The sequence below is a fragment of the Pantherophis guttatus genome, chromosome 4, assembly GCF_059756535.1.
Source record: "Pantherophis guttatus breed Tessera chromosome 4, ASM5975653v1, whole genome shotgun sequence".
NCBI classification, from domain to species: Eukaryota; Metazoa; Chordata; class Lepidosauria; order Squamata; family Colubridae; genus Pantherophis; species Pantherophis guttatus.
In genome coordinates, this window is record NC_142066.1 from 83916061 (window position 1) to 83933230 (window position 17170).

Here is a 17170-nt window from a genome sequence, read left to right on the forward strand (position 1 = left end):
CTTCTCCAGGAGAGGATTGCTCTTCACCACTGATGGAGACCTGAACCAGGAGCAGCCCAAGCAGAGACCAGGCAACACCGGTGCATTGGACCAGGTGACTAAATAGTACAGAATACATAAGGGTGTCTCACTGGATGATCTTACTCCTTGAATGAATGACAGTGATGCACTAAAAGAAAGTAGAAGCCTCTTTGCGTGTGCTAAAGGTGTGTCCTTCTCTGTGTTTTTATACCCAGGAAATTGGATTGGCCAGAGGCTAGACGTGTTGAGTAGTTTTTTAAAGGAAAAGGAGTTCAAGGAGGGAATAACTAAAGTCTTGGGTGTAAAATGGGGGCCCAGAATGGAACAATTGGTAAGGATCCTTAACAAATAAAAGAGAAGAGAAAAGAAGAGACTTCATTACAAAATGTATGGGATACAGCTAAAGCATATATCCGGAGACTAGCTATAACTTATATAACAAAAGGAAAAAAAAGAACCAATATCAAAAGACACTAGAAGAACACAAAAGACTTGAAATAGAATTACAGAAAGAACTGCAAAAAAAGAATTTAAAAAATCAAATGGAATTAATAAAACATAAACAAAATCTAATGGAAAAAGAAGAATTGGCACAAAATATTAAAGAGCAAAACAATTTTTTTCAAAAATGCTAATAAACCAGAAAGATGGCTAGCATATAAATTGAAAAAGGAGAAAGAAAAGAAATTGATACATGGATTGCTAGATGAGAAGGGAATTTTTCATTACCAAAATGAATCTAAAAAGAAAATAATTCAGAATTTCTATAAAAAATTATATCAAGAGAAAGATAAAATAAAGCAATACTTAGAAAAACCTGAATTACCTAAAGTATCTAAAACAGTGAAAGCCATGTTAAACGAAAGAATAACGATGATGGAATTAAGAGAGGCGATTAAGAGACAAAAGAATAACAAAACACCAGGACCAGACCAGCAGAACTTTATAAATATTTACAAGACACTTTAGGCCCATCAATGTTGGAGGACTACAATGAAGACTACTTCATTGGAGGACTACTATTGTTAGAAGCCAAGATACCAATTACCTGGATGAAAGTAAATATCACTTTAAATACTAAAAGAAGATTCAGATTTAACACAGATAAAAAATTATAGGCCAATATCACTACTAAATGTAGGTTATAAAATATATTCATCAATAATAGCAGAGCGACTAAAAATATTTTTGAATGAATTTATACACTGAGACCAGACTGGATTTTTACCTAAAAGACAAATTAAAAACAATATGAGAATCCTCTTGAATACATTGGAGTATTATGAAGTAGATTCTAAAAAACAAATAGCATTGATTTTTTTTTAGATGCACAGAAAGCACTTAACAATGTAAACTGGCAATTTATGTCACTACAATTAAAATATATGGACTTTGGTGAAAAATTTACTAATATAATTAAGACACTATATTCTAAACAAACTGCAAAGGTGATTGTTAATGGGGACACAACAGAGAATTTTAATATAATGAAAGGCACAAATCAAGGATGTCCTTTGTCCCCTCTACTATTTATATTAAATAGAGTGTTAAAGTGTTAAATAGAAATATTAGACAAGATTCAGAAATAAAAGGCATGGAAATAAAGAAGTACTGCAAGAAATACTGGACCCAAATTAATAATAATAAAAAAGAAGAAGAATATGGTGAAGTTTCAGGATTGAAAATAAATAAAGAGAAAACCAAGATACTAGGCAAAAATCTTACAGATAAACAGAAAAAAGAATTGATGAAGACAGATATTCAGATAGCTAAAAAAGTACTTAGGAATTCAATTGACAGCCAGATGTGCAACTATTAAAGAAGATAATTATACTAAGCTAATGCAACAAATTAAACTAGATCTGGAGAAGTGGAAAAACTTGCAATTATCGATGGAAGAGTAGCTACAATAAAAATGAATATCTTGCCAAGATTATTATTTTTGTTCCAAACAATTCCAATAAAGTTAGGAAAAAAAAATACTTTGAGGAGCTAAATAAAATGATGTTAAAATATATTTGGCACGGGAAAAAAGCAAGAATAAGATTGAAAATGTTACAAGGTACTATAATCAAAGGCCGTTTTGGGTTGCCAAATTGGAAGCTGTATTACCAGGCCTCTGTACTTACATGGGTGAAAGAATAGATAAATTTGAGGCATAACAGATTATTAATTTTGGAAGGACATGCTCTTCAATTGGGGTGGCATGCCCTTCTATGGTATGGGAAAAACAAAATACATGGATATTTCCAAAGACGTTATGTCAGAAATGCTTTGCTGTTAGTATGAGGAAAAATCAAAGAAAAACATTATATGAAAATACCAGTATGCCTCTCCACGATGGAGGCACTGATACATCTGAATGTTGTTAACTTGGAAAAAATTACAATTACAAGTTAAAACTAAGTAAGAATTGAAAAATCAAGGGATTGATTTAGCATGGTGGCTGCAAATACAAATACAATCAAGATATGAGAAAGATGTAAAAATGTATTGTTTCTATAAAGAACCAACAGAATTAGATCAGATACTATTAAGGATAGATGAAAAATTAATTTAAAAACTTATAGTTATCTATTGAATATTAAAATGGAAGACGAACAAGTGGAGGAAACAATGATAGTGTGGGCCAAAAACTTTGGATATACTATAGAGCTAGATAAATGGCAGAAACTGTGGGATAGAAATTACAAATTAACAATGTCAACTGCCTATAAGGAAAATTTATATAAAATGTTTTATAGGTGGCATTTACCACCAGCAAGAATGGCAAAGATGTTGAAAGATTTTTACATTGCTTTTGCAATATAAAAAAGAGGGGTAGTGTTTTACATCAAGGAGAAGATTTCGGCCAAACAAATCTATAAAGATGACGAGGGTAGGATCTTAATAATAGAAGTAATATTAAACCATAAACTGGTCGTACTTGTAGCTCCGAATGAGGGACAAGAACAATTCTATAGGAAACTACATAATATAATCTGGGAGCTAGAAGGAGATAATATTTGCATTTGGGGGGATTTTAATGAGATAGTTGATAGAAAATTAAACCATAAAAGTGACAAAGCAAGAAAAGGAATTAGAAGAATATTACCCAAATCTTTTTTCAAAATGGTTGAGGAGCTGAATATACAAGACAGTTGGAGAGAGTGAAACCAAGGGGAAAGTCAGTATACATATTATTCAAGCAGACACAAATTATGGTCCAGAATTGATATGGTTTGGATGTCAACAGAGTTAAATTGGAAGTGGAGGAAGTGGAAATAGAGACCAACCTCTGGGCAGACCACAACCCAATGAGAATTAAGTGGAAGGGAGAAAAGAAAACGACAAGATGGACTCTAAAACTATCAATTCTAAATCATGAAGAATTTAGGCTGAAGATGGAAGAACAAATTTATTTTATTTATTTATTTATTATTCAAACTTCTATACCGCCCTTCTCCTTTCGGACTCAGGGCGGTGAACAGCCAAAATAAAAACATTTATACATAACATTACAATTAAAAACAGATTTAAAATAATTAATAAATTTGGCCCATAATTTAAAATTTGTCAATTTAAAATCAGTATCAAAATTTTAAAAAACCAACCCTAAAATCAAGATAGACCGGCTAAGTGAAAAAAGTAAGTTTTTAGGGCCCGATGAAAAGTCCTGAGGTCGGAGATCACTCGTATCTCTGGGGGTAGATTGTTCCAAAGGGTAGGTGCCACCGCAGAGAAGGCTCTCCTCCTGGGGGTCGCCAGCCGGCATTGTCTGGCCGACGGCACCCTGAGGAGGCCCTCTCTGTGGGAGCGAACCGGCCGGTGGGAGGCTATTGGTGGCAGAAGGCGGTCCCGTAAGTACCCCGGCCCCAAGCCATGGAGCGCCTTAAAGGTGATCACCAACACCTTGAAGCGCACCCGGAAGTCCACTGGAAGCCAATGCAGCTCGCGCAGGAGAGGAGTCACATGGGACCACCCCGTCGCTCCGATAATCCCCCGCACGGCTGTGAACAGAATGTGTCTGTTCTTTCAAGAAAATAAAAAAAAGACACAAACCTACAAAACTTATGGGACACTGCGAAAGCATATATGAGACGCATTGCAATTTCATATATGGCAAAAGAAAACAAAAAGAAGTAACAATGACAGAAAAATTTAGGGGAGGTATATAGAAAATTAGAGATAGGACTACAAAAGGAGCCCCAAAAGAGGAGATCTTAAACAACAAATAGAATTAATCAAACACAAATTGAATATTCTCAAAAAGAAAGATCTAGCACAACAAATGAAGTGGAGTAAGCAAAACCTTTTTGAAAATGCAAATAAGCCAGGGAGATGGTTAGCATATAAACTGAAAAAACTGAAAGAAAAAAGCCGGATTAGTAAATTACAAAATGAGGAGGGAAGTATATTCTATCAAAATGAAGAGAAGAAAAATATAATCCATGATTTCTACAAGGAACTATACACAGATTATGAATGCAATATAGAAGAAAAAATACAACAGTGTTTCAAGAAAGTTGACCTACCCAAAGTCCCAGAAGAGATAAAAAATATGTTGAATGAAGATATAACCAGGCTTCCTGTCTGGCTTCCGGCGCCGCCAGACGGTCCTCTGTGACCGCCGCCCCGTTGCCTGTAAAAGAGCCGCCTTTACATCTGAAAGGCGGCTCGAAAAACTCCATTTCCTGATGGAAATGTGAGTCTGAGCGGGCGGGGGTGGGTAGAGCCCTCTGCGAAGTCCCCAGAGTCTTTTTTTAACTCTTGGGGACGGGCGGATTGGAGCTCCCTATTGTCCCTTGCCGCCGCTCCGGGCATCGAGTGCAATCTGCTTTTTTTTGCAGAGCTAGGCGCTGGAACCGGATTAACTAACGAAACTAACAGATGGACTTATTAAAAAAGATGAGACTTGGATTTTGGACCCTAAATCGCAAGTATCCTTAATGAATTTACAAGCATTTTAAAGTGAAAGAGGAAAAAAAAAGTTTTAAAATGGCCACTGAGGCTTGAGAAGTAGAAGAAAGCTGAAACTAAGAGTCCTTCCATAACAGATACAAAGTAGCGGAATATATACTGCTGGCTACAATTTGAAAGAAAAAGAGTTATTTTAAGTTCCTCTCTTCTTGGAAATTTGTACTTGATCTTGTTTGGGGGGTAAAAAAGAACAGCCTGCTGGAAGGATGGCGTTACTAATGAAATCTGATAGACAAGAAGGGGGGGGTGCTCCCCCACTCGCAACTGCTTGAGCAAGCTCTGAGCCTACAGACTTTGCAGAATGGTTTTAATTTAAAAGAATTTATTCAGGAGGAAATGGAAAAATGTTATGAGACTGTGAACCAGAAATTCGAAAATTTAAGGCAGGAAATTAAAGAAATGATACAACAAAAGTATGACAATTTGCAACAAAAGATTGTAACAGTGACTAATGGTTTTTCAGAAATTGTTATAAAGTTGGATACAAATATTAAATTGTTAGAGTCTAAAATGGAGAAAATTGATAATTTGGACAATAAAATACTAAGAATTGAAAAGGACTTAATAAATATTCGAGATAATAGCTCAGAACTAAAGTCTAAAAAGGAAGCTGGCCACGAGACTTATAATGCAGAAGATATAAAGCAAGGAATTGAAAGAGAGGTTGTAATGCTGCAATACAGAATCACAGAATTTGCGATCAGAATTAGAGGCTTACAGGAAAATTATAGTGATGATTTAAGAAAAACATCTGCTCAAGTTTTGGCTGGGATCTTAAAGGTTCATCCTGAGGAGGTATTCAGTAAAATTAATAAGGCTTATAGAGTGAATTCCTGGATTGCAAAACAAAGGCAACTGCCTAGAGATGTGGTGATTTACTTTACAGATAAAGAGATAAGGAATGATATTGTGCAAAAATCTTTTAATTCTACTTTACAACTGAATGGGAGAAAAATCTGGATATATAAGGAATTGCCGCCTAAAATGGTAAGAGAGAAAGAAATTTGGTCTATTGGTGACTGAGTTAAGAAGACAAAATATTGTATTCAGGTGGGATGTCCCAGTGGGTATAATACTGAGATATCAAGGAATAAGATATCAGATAAATACTGTTGAAAAAGCGGAAGAATTTTATTATAAGGTACTTAAAAAGCAAAATCAACAAGAGACAGAAATTCAAGAAAAGCAGAAGGAGATGGAGACAATGAAGAAACAACAAGTTAAAGAGGTCTCCACAGATGAGCCACTTTTGGATTCTCTTTCAGAGGTCTCAGCTGGATTATTTAATATAAGAGAGATGGTTCCGGATCCTATTGCAATGATTTGTCAAACCACAAACCAGCATGGAAGTCAATTAGTTGATATACAATTTACAGAAGCAGAAAGATCTCAGCCACAAAAGCAAACCCAACAGGATCAAGTTACACACCAGCAAAACCAAATAGTTGATATACAATCTACAGAAAGGAATTTAGGATGGAGATCCAACCCACAAAAAGTCAAGAAAAGAAGAAGTAGGTCTCACAAACATAAAAACTTTTAAACTAAACAACAGTAATGCCAGTTACTTATGAGAGGACTGAATATATGAAAAGATAATTGGCAAAGCATTGGTTTATTTTATCCTGAGGAAAGGGCAGATCTCTGCAGTGCTGAATTATTTTGGGGTGTGAAAAAGGCCTTAAATTGAATGGTTGGAAACATCTTGTTTGATTTTTGGATTTCCGGATAAATATATTACGTGTATGTCGAGTTATATGGCAAGAGATTTACTGGATTGGGGCACGCAGAAGTTCTGGTTGTTACCCTATTACGATGGTTGGAATTAATAATCTGGATAAAAGATACCTCCATAAACATTATACGGAATATAATTATAAAGTCACTCGGGTGGTTGTTGGGGGCTTTTTTTGTTTCTTTTTTCCAATATGAAGATATTCGTTACTGATGGGGGCAGATGGTAATTGAAGATTCTGAAAATACTTTTGGAATAAGGATGCGATGTTACCCTAACATGGGTGATGGAATTTATCATCCAGTTGAAGGATATTACAGAAGATGTTATATGGATTACAAGCAAAAAGTTTTTTTTTTCTTTTAGGATTTTATTTACATAAGGGAATATTTTTCTAGGGGAGTGGGCAGAAGAATAAAGATATTAAGAATAATTATGGTAATTTTGTAGGAAAGTGGGTGGAGATAGGATAGGTTACGGATTGTTTAGTTTAAAGAAAAGGGATTTTATGTTTAGATCTGAATGTATGTAATGAAGGGGGGGAAGGAAATTAGTTGAATTGAATAAGTGTTAAATTAGGATTTATTGAATAGTTTTAGAGCGGAAGTATGCTTTGAAATGTTATATTGTATGGGGGGTAGTAAAAGGGTAGATCACGAGCCGAAATTGTTAAATTGGGAGATATAATAATATCATTATGTTAAATCAGAAGTTACTAGATATTGTTATAATAGAATGTCACTTTGAAATGCATATTACAGCATAGTATAAGGGGGGTATGATAATTTTATTAGAAAGAAAGGGTCAGTATATGGAGATGGAGTAAGTGGATAGCAAAGTATGATATAATCTGTTATGAATCTGGGTTTATTATGAAGAAGTCAAAGAGGAAGGGGGGGTGAGGGGGGTTAAGGAGGAGGGGGGGAAGGGGGAAAAATTTATATTTGAAAAACTTTTTCAATAAAAAAAAAGATATAAGAATGTCAGAACTAACAGGCAATTAAAAAACAGAAAAAATAACGCCAGGTCCCAACGGATTACCGTCGGAATTATATAAAGATCTACAAGATTCTTTAGGAGAAATATTAATTGAGGTATTTAATGCGGTTTTAAAAGAAGCAAAAGCACCAGCTTCATGGGCGCAGGCAAATATTACATTGATTGTAAAGGAGAATACCGACTTAACACTAATATAAAACTATAGGCCTATATCATTGTTGAATTCAGATTACAAAATATTTATAGCAATAATGGCTGAAAGACTAAAAAGACATTTGAATGACTTTATCCATGTCGACCAAAATGGTTTCTTACTCAAAAGACAAATAAGAAACAATATGAGGACAATACTGGATGTGTTAAACACAAGTGGCATTGCTATTTTTAGACGCCCAAAAAGCTTTTGATAATGTGAATTGGGATTTTATATTGAGACAGTTAAAATATATGGAATTTGGCAAAAAAATTATAAACGTGTTTAAAGCAATATATTCCAATCAAGAGGCCAGGGTTATAGTAAATGGAGAAATAACAGAGAAAGTTTCAAGATCCAGAAAGGTACGAGGCAAGGATGCCCATTATCGCCACTACTGTTCATATTAAGTTTGGAGGTATTAACAAGAATAATCCAGAAAGACAAACAAATTAAGGGATTGGAATTTAAGAAAGAAGTTTATAAACTGCAAGTTTTTGCAGATAATCTTGTACTTATTATAGAAGAGCCACTACAATCTGGTTTGCAGTTTATAGAAGTACTGGGAGAGTATGGGGAAACAGCTGGTAAATAAGGAAAAAACCAAAATGATAGTCAAAAATATGTCCAAAACACAGAAAAGGGAATTGACGGAGAAAATGAATCTTCAAATAGCGAAAAAAATGAAATATTTAAGAATGCTATTAACGTCAAGATGCATAACAATTAAAGAGGACAATTATAACAAATTAAATGATCAAATTAAGATAGATCTGGAAAGATGGAAAAAGTTGCAACTTTCTCTTATGGGGAGAATTGCAACAGTAAAAATGAATATCTTGCCAAAGGTACTTTTCCTATTCCAGAACATACCCATAAAATTAGATAAAGAATATTTCAGAAATTTGAATATAATAATATCCAAGTTTATTTGACAAGGGAAAAGACCTAGAATTAAATTAAAATTATTACAAGAACCTAATGAAAGAGGAGGATTCGGCCTACCTGATTGGGAAAGATATTATCAAGCTGCGGCACTCACATGGGTGAGAGAATGGATAAATTTAAAGAATTAGGAAGTTACTAATGTTGGAAGGACATGACATGCAAATAGGATGGCATGCATTTCTGTTGGATGGCAGACATAAGGATCACCAGTACTTCCAAAGGCATTATGTCAGACAAGCTATTTTCGAAGTTTGGACAAAAGTTAAGCAACAGAATTATATGGAATTCCCGGCTTGGATCTCTACGTTAGAGGTGTTGGTGCATCCAAACTTTATAAATTTGGGGAAAGTAGTCACATATAACGATATCTTAAATGAAGCAGGGGAATTAAAATCTAGAAAAGAACTACAAGACAAAGGGGTAGAATTGGAATGGTGGGCATATTTACAGATTAAATCACACCATATGAAAGCTCTGAAAAAAATTTGGGTATAATATTGATCTAGACAAATGGCAAGATATATGGGAGAAAAACAGGAAACTAACATTAGCTACCATGTACAAAGAAAATCTGTATAAAATGTTTTATAGGTGAAAACTTCCGCCTACAAGATTAGCAAAAATAAACAGGAATTTATCACCGGAGTGTTGGAAATGTAACTCACTGTTAGGATCTTTTTATCACATATGGTGGTTATGTACAAAAGCTAGGGAATTTTGGCGTCAGATAAAGACATGGTTGGAAGAGATGCTGGAACAAAACATAGATCTGGAACCTGAATTATTTCTACTAGGAATAACAGAAGAGAAATATGGCAAAGGATTGATACAGTATACTTAATGCTGCATGTCATTTTCACTTCACAGGAGCTAGGGGGGAGGAGCAACTGCCTGTGAGGGGGGAGTCTGAGAGTGAGTACAGAGGAGAAAGGTAGTGGCCTGCACGCCTAACAGCGTGTGAATCATATAACTATATTCCAAAAATAGCAATAATATATTCAGGGTTAGTGCATTTGAGATTGTGATTTTATTCTATTTCAAAATGACCGTCTTAGTTCAGTGTAATACTTGTTTTGCAGCTGCCTTTCGCAGTACTCTTTTCAAATTTCAAATTACTGTCCTCTTTGTAAACAAATTAGTAGTCTACATGGACAGATTACCTATCTAGAATCACTAATTTGTGCTCTCCAAGCAGAAATTAGGTGCCCAATTCAGCCATTCCACTCTATTGAGTTGCCGCGCCATCAGTCCCCTCTACCACAAAGATCCTTCAGGAGAAGGGCAGTATGGACAACTGTGGGATCTGGCAGCGTGAGAGCTGTAAACCATAAACACAAAGCTTTTGCTGTGTCCCAGCATAACAGATACAGTGCCCTTGCTGACCTTAATAGGGACACTAATGTGACAAGTCAAGGTAGTTGTGATACTGATAATTCAAATAAGCAGGGGATTGTGTTCCGAGATGAAGAACTTAATTTGGAAAGGGGAAAGTGTGAACCAGGTATTACATATCGGTCACACAAGAAGAGCACGGTATCCAAAAAGAGAAGCCACCTTCTGGTTGGTGATTCAATTGTAAGGGATGTAAATTTAGGAAAAGATATGGAGGTTTTGAAAGAGGTCAGGTGTCTGCCAGGTGCTACTGCCAGCAGAGACAAGAGGCGTATTCTTAAGATAGTCAAGAATACCAGTTAAGGACTGTGATGTTGATGCTATTATATATCTTGGCACAAATGATCTGTCCCAAAAGGATGTACTTTATGTGCAGAATGATTTCCAGAGCTTGGGGTATGAACTTAGTAGTATAGGTTGTAGGCTTATCTTTTCAGAGGTTCTACCGGTATATAAGGAACAAAAAGGGAAAGGCCAGCGTGTAGCAGAGTTTAATGTGTGGCTAAAGGAGTGGTGTAGAAGGGAAGGCTTTGGTTTTATTAGTCATGATGTTTGCAACTGGGCCAATGAAGAACTGTACAAAAAAGATGGATTGCATCCATCAAAGAAAGGGACTGAGTTATTTAGCAATAAATTCACAGATTTTCTGGATAAACATTTAAACTGAACAGTGGGGACAGAGAATTAATTGATACAGAACATTTCTGTCCCCAGCAATCCAAAATTAATAGGGCTATCAGTGCATGTAACATAGATGTCTGTGCGAGTAAGATTATCACCCCTGCTGTCAACCAAAACCAAGCATTTAATAGTGAATGCCATACCATGTGCATTAATCAAACAGGAGGCAAGAAAGTAGGGGCAGTCAGGCACAACACAGGTTATGTAGACAGTAAACATAGGGTTAATCAAAATGTACTCAAATGTCTATACACCAATGCACAGAGTATAAGGAATAAATAGGGTGAATTAGAAATTCAAATAAATGAGGGCAGATATGATATTGTTGCCATTACGGAAACTTGGTGGGATGAAACCCACAAATGGAACATAGAGTTAGAGGGATTTAAATTATTTAAAAGAAATAGACCAAATAAAAGAGGAGGTAGAGTTGCACTATATATAAGAAATAACTACATCTCTACAGAAATAGAACACAACAATGATGAACATTATCTTGAATGCATTTGGGTCAATATTAAAGGGGGTGGGGGAAATGACATTGCCATAGGTCTATACTATAGGCCACCCAACCAAACAAACAGAGGAAGTAGATGAACTTTTTGCTAGTCAGCTTAGTAAGGTATGTAGGAAGCACATCACAATAGTAATGGGGGATTTTAACTACCCTGACATCAACTGGAAGACAAACTCTGCACCAAGTGGAAGATCCAACAGGTTCCTAACAAACCTAGCAGACAACTTTGTTTCCCAAACAGTAGAGAAGGGAACAAGGGGATCAGCCATATTGGACTTAATTCTCACTAACAGAGATGAAATGATAGAAGGTGTTGAAGCTACAGGAATCTTGGGGGCAAGTGATCACGCAATATTGGAATTCAACATTATGCAAACACAAGTACTAGAACAAAGTCAAACTAGAGTCTTGGACTTTAAGAGAGCTAATTTCAATAAATTTAGAGAGAGCTTGAGAAGGATTCCATGGATGAGAATCCTCAAGGGGAAAACAACTCAAGAAGCTTGGGAAATTTTGAAAAGTGAGATTATAAAAGCCCAGTCTACCACAATACCAATGAAGAAGAAAAATAATACATCTCAAAAGAAACCAGCATGGCTGCATAAAGAACTATCTAACAAATTGAAAGATAAAAAGGACAAATATAAAAAGTGGAAAGAGGGGCAAATAACTAAGGCAGAATATCAGCAAATAGCCCAGTGGTGGGTTTCAAAATTTTTTACTACCGGTTCTGTGGGGGTGGCTTGGTGGGAGTGGCATGGCTTGGTGGGCGTGGCTTGGTGGGCATGGCAGGGGAAGGATACTGTAAAATCTCCATTCCCTCCCCAATCCAGGGGAAGGTTACTGCAAAATCCCCATTTCCTTCTGATCAGCTGGGACTCGGGAGGCAGAGAATAGATGGGGACAGGGCCAGTCAGATTTTTTACTACCGGTTCTCCGAACTACTCAAAATTTCCGCTACCAGTTCTCCAGAACTGGTTAGAACCTGCTGAAACCCAGCTCTGAAATAGCCCGAGCCTATAAAGATGAAGTGAGGAAAGCTAAGGCTCACAACGAACAAAGGCTTGTGACTAAAGTAAAAAATAACAAAAAAGCTTCTTCCAACATATTAAAAACAAGAAAAAAGTCAAGGAAACAATTGGCCCATTGCTGGGAGAAAGTGGCAAGAAGGTGACAAGCAACTGGGAGACAGCAGAACTACTTAACTAATTTTTTGCATCTGTCTTTACACAAAAGGAAAAAACAGTCCAACCTATCAAAAACAGCACCACAAAAAACAGATTAGGAACACAAGTTAAAATAGGGAAAAAAATGGCAAGTGTTCACTACCCTAGACTAGTTCGAATCACCAGGACCAGATGGATTACACCCCAAGGTTCTGAAGGAACTGGCAGATGAGATCTAAGAACCATTGAACTGTATCTTTAAAAAATCCTGGAGCACAGGGGAACTGCCAGAGGATTGGAAAAGAACTGATGTAGTTCCCATCTTCAAAAAAGAGGGAAAAAATAGATCCAGGAAACTACAGACCTATCAGCCTGACCTCAATACCAGGGAAGATTCTGGAAAAGATAATCAAACACAAATCACTGAACACCTAGAAGCAAACCAAGTAATAACCAAAAGCCAACATGGGTTTGTCAAAAACAGAGCATGCCAGACTAATCTTACTGCATTCTTTGACAAAGTGACAAAATTAGTGGACCAGAGAAATGCTGTCGATATAATTTACTTGGACTTCAGTAAAGCATTAGATAAAGTAGACCATAACCTATTACTAGATAAAGTAGAAAAATGTGGGTTAGACAGCATCACCACCAGATGGATTCATAACTGGCTGACCAACTGCACTCAACGTGTAGTCCTCAATGGAACTGAATCTACATGGAGGGAAGTATGCAGTGGAGTACCCCAGGGCTCTGTTTTAGGCCTAGTGCTCTTCAACATCTTCATCAATGACTTGGACAAGGGGATAGACGGGGAACTCATCAAATTTGCAGATGACACCAAGCTGGCAGGAATAGCCAACACTCCAGAAGATAGGCTTAAGATACAGAAGGATCTTGACAAACTTGAACATCCCTTCTGCGCATGCGCAAGATGGCGACTTCCCTGTGACTCCGGTATTTTGGGGGGGTGATTATGGCTTCAGGGGGGCCTTGAAGGGCTGAATTTCGATCGCTGCAGCCCTGGCCCAGCTGGAGGAGTGTCGGGGCTCTCTGCTGAGGGGTCTCCGGCTTCTTAGAACGTCCTGGAGGCTCGCGGCTTGTGGAGACTACAGGACGGCGAGAGCGGCCCGAAGGAGAAGGGGGCGGTGGCAGACCTCCCATGGCAAAGGCGGCAGAGCCAGGAAGACGGCGTCAGCGCCGCGGTGATGGCGGCGGTGCGGCATCCTTGTCGGGATCCTCGCCAGCCCAATCCGCCCTCTGGACATGTGCTAGGGCGGTGAGGGGGGCGAGGTGAGGACGGGGAGGCTGGCAACGGCGGCGGCAGCGATGCTGGTGGCGTGAAAATGGCGGCCGCCGGCTCAAGGAATGGGCCGCCGCAGTTTGGTCTGTGGGAGTGTTGGAGATGGTGGCAGCTGCTTACTCGTGGCATTAGATCTCCTGGGTGATTGTGGGGCACTGTTTGGCCCTTGGTCGTCCCAGAGGCCTTCATGTTGATCTATGAAGGCTGGGCGAGATGAGCAGCATGATTATAAGGAAGATCTGGAGGGATGGGGGAGAGCTGGACCATGACTGAGGGTTTTTCCCCCCTCTGGCGTTTGTTTGCCTTGGCTCTCCTCTTTTCCCCCCCATCATCATCTCCTGGACTAGGTGTCATCTTGACCTCCCTATAGTTTTTTGATGGCTACGATCTCCACCGTTGAGCCTGCCCTGGACTATGTGGACTGACCTGATCCCATTCTTTCCCTCCATTGAATGGAGGTTTACATCTGGGGATTCAAGTCTTGGTGGAGTGGGTCTACAGCTGCTGTCTCACCTCCGGTTCTCTGGACGATCGTGGTTGACCAGCCGCCGTGAGAGGGGGGCTGGGTCACCCTTCACCGGTCCGAAACAGCATTTTTACTCCTGCCATTGCTGTGAGAGGGCAATGAGGTCCTATGTGTCCCATTGGAATTCTATTGAAGCCTGACATTTACTCTTGACTGTGATAACATCAAATTGTCCCCTGGCTACTGGCCATGGATTATCACCTCCCCTTGATGTCCAGATGTACTCGGTGAATGACCTTCGTGCCCTGCGAGATTCCCCCCTCTCGCAGGTTTGGCCCTCTTCGTTATCGAGGGCCTATCTTGATGACGGGCGTTGGAGCCCCGAGAGATGGCATGCAGCAAAGAAGAGTTTGAGGGGTTTTTTAAGTGGGTTTTTTAGTAGGTTTTTAACAAACATTTTAAGGGGTTCGGGGGGGATTAGGGTGGGTTCTGGGGAAAATCCACCGGGTTCAAGACCAGCCTTAGCGAAGGGCTGCGACATTAGGGACGTAGAACCGGAGGTCGGGGAGGGGGTTGGAGTTCGATTTGAAGAGGGCTGTTCCATCAGCATAGTGAGTGGGAGGGGCAGATATGGCGGTAGCTGGGGACCACATCATGTTCGGGGAATGCGCACTCGCTATTTTAGAGCGATTGCGCACTCCGGTCCCCAATGCTTTCCTCGTTCCCCAGGCTGTCCAGATTCTCAGGGCCAGAGCCTTCGGCTGATGTTATGCAACGCCAGGTCCGTTGTTAATAAAGCCCCCCTCATTCACGATCTTATTCAGGAGGGGGAGGCGGACCTGGCGGGCATTACGGAGACCTGGTTGTGCCAGGAGGGGGGAGTTCCCCTCGTGGATATATGCCCACCAGGCTTCCGTGCATTTCATCAGCCGAGGGCTCAGGGCAGGGGCGGGGGGGTGGTGGTTATTATAAAGGAAGGTCTGGATCCAAGGGAGACCACTGTTCCACAGATAGCCGGATGTGAGTCCCTCTTTGTAAAGTGGGATCGTGGAGTACAGATGGGCTTGTTGGTCACGTACCTGGCTCCCTGCCACATGGCAACGGCCCTGCCCGAGCTGCTTAACGTTATAGCCGAGGTGGCGGTGGACACCCCCAGACTTGTTATTATGGGGGATTTCAACCTGCCATCTATCGGTGAAATGTCTGAGGTGGCTCGAGAGTTCATGGCTTCCATGACGGCCATGGACCTTACTCAGTTAATTCATGACCCCACTCACACAGGGGGACACACTCTGGACTTAGTTTTTGTCTCTGGTCAATGGTTGAGTGGCCTTGATATAGGGGATATAGCCATTGAACCCTTGTCATGGTCTGACCACTCGCTCCTTCGACTGGACTTTCTAACCGCTGCACCCCGCCGCAGGGAGGCGGAACCGACCAGGTGGTTCCACCCCAGGCGCCTGATGGACCCTGATAGGTTCCAGATGGAGCTTGGGCCATTTCCTGAGACTCTGGCTCATGACTCGGCTGAAGACCTGGTGGCCGCCTGGGATAGTGCGGCTGCCGGGGCCTTGGACCGTGTCGTGCCTTTGCGGCCTCTGACCCGGCACCGAACTCACCTAGCTCCTTGGTTCTCCGAGGAGCTTAGGGAGATGAAGCGCCAGAAAAGACGCCTGGAGAGTAGTTGGAGGACCAGCTGCTCCGAATCCGACCGAACACTGGTGAGGTCTCATATTAAGACCTACCTAGTGGCAATAAAAGCGGCGAAATCTAGCTATTTTGCCGCTCTTATCGCGTCATCAGATAATCGCCCGGCCGCCCTGTTTAGGGTGACCCGCTCCCTCCTCCATCTGGAAGTGCGGGATGACCCCTTGCAGGGCCGAGCTGAGGACTTTGTGCAGTATCTGTATGACAAAATCGCTCAGATTCGGGAAGGGCTGGCCTCTGACTGGGTATGTTCGGACGGGATGACTGAGACAGGTCTTGAGAGTGTTATCTGGGGGGAGTTCGATCCTGTGGCTCCCGAGGACATGGACAGGGTCCTGGGACGGCTGAACGCAACCACATGTTTATTGGACCCGTGCCCCTCCTGGTTGGTACTGGCTTCCCGGGAGGTGACACGAGGCTGGCTCCAGAAGATTGTTAACGCTTCTTTGAGTGAGGGGGTCCTGCCGGCCACTTTGAAAGAAGCGGTTGTGAGGCCCCTCCTCAAGAAGCCCTCTCTGGATCCGGCTGTTTTGGCTAACTATCGTCCAGTCTCCAACCTTCGCTTTGTTGCGAAGGTTGTTGAGAGTGTGGTGGCGCAACAGCTTCCCCGGGACGTGGATGAAGCTATCTATCTAGACCCGCTCCAATCCGGCTTCCGGCCTGGGCACAGCACGGAAACGGCATTGGTCGCGTTGGTGGATGATCTCTGGAGGGCTCGGGATAGGGGTTGCTCCTCTATCCTGGTCCTGTTAGACCTCTCAGCGGCTTTTGATACCATCGACCATGGTATCATGTTGCACCGGTTGGCGGGGTGGGGGGTGGGGGGCACCATTCTGCGGTGGTTCTCCTCCTACCTCTCTGACCGGTCGCAATCTGTGTTGACAGGGGGGCAGCGGTCGACCCCGAGGCACCTTGCTTGTGGGGTGCCACAAGGGTCGGTCCTCTCGCCCCTTCTGTTCAACATTTATGTAAAGCTGCTGGGTGAGATCATCCGTGGCTTCGGGGTGGAGTTCCATCAGTACGCTGATGACACCCAGCTGTACATCTCCACCCCAGGCCACCCCAACGATGCCCTTGAAGTGA

The 17170-nt window shown here is 40.7% G+C and overlaps 1 protein-coding gene across 9 annotated transcripts in view; it reads right to left on the minus strand.

Moving 5' to 3' along the window:
- Window positions 1-17170, minus strand: part of BBS9 (Bardet-Biedl syndrome 9) — a 547167-nt gene that overhangs the window by 121323 nt on the left and 408674 nt on the right. The gene's annotated exons all lie outside the window — the stretch shown is intronic.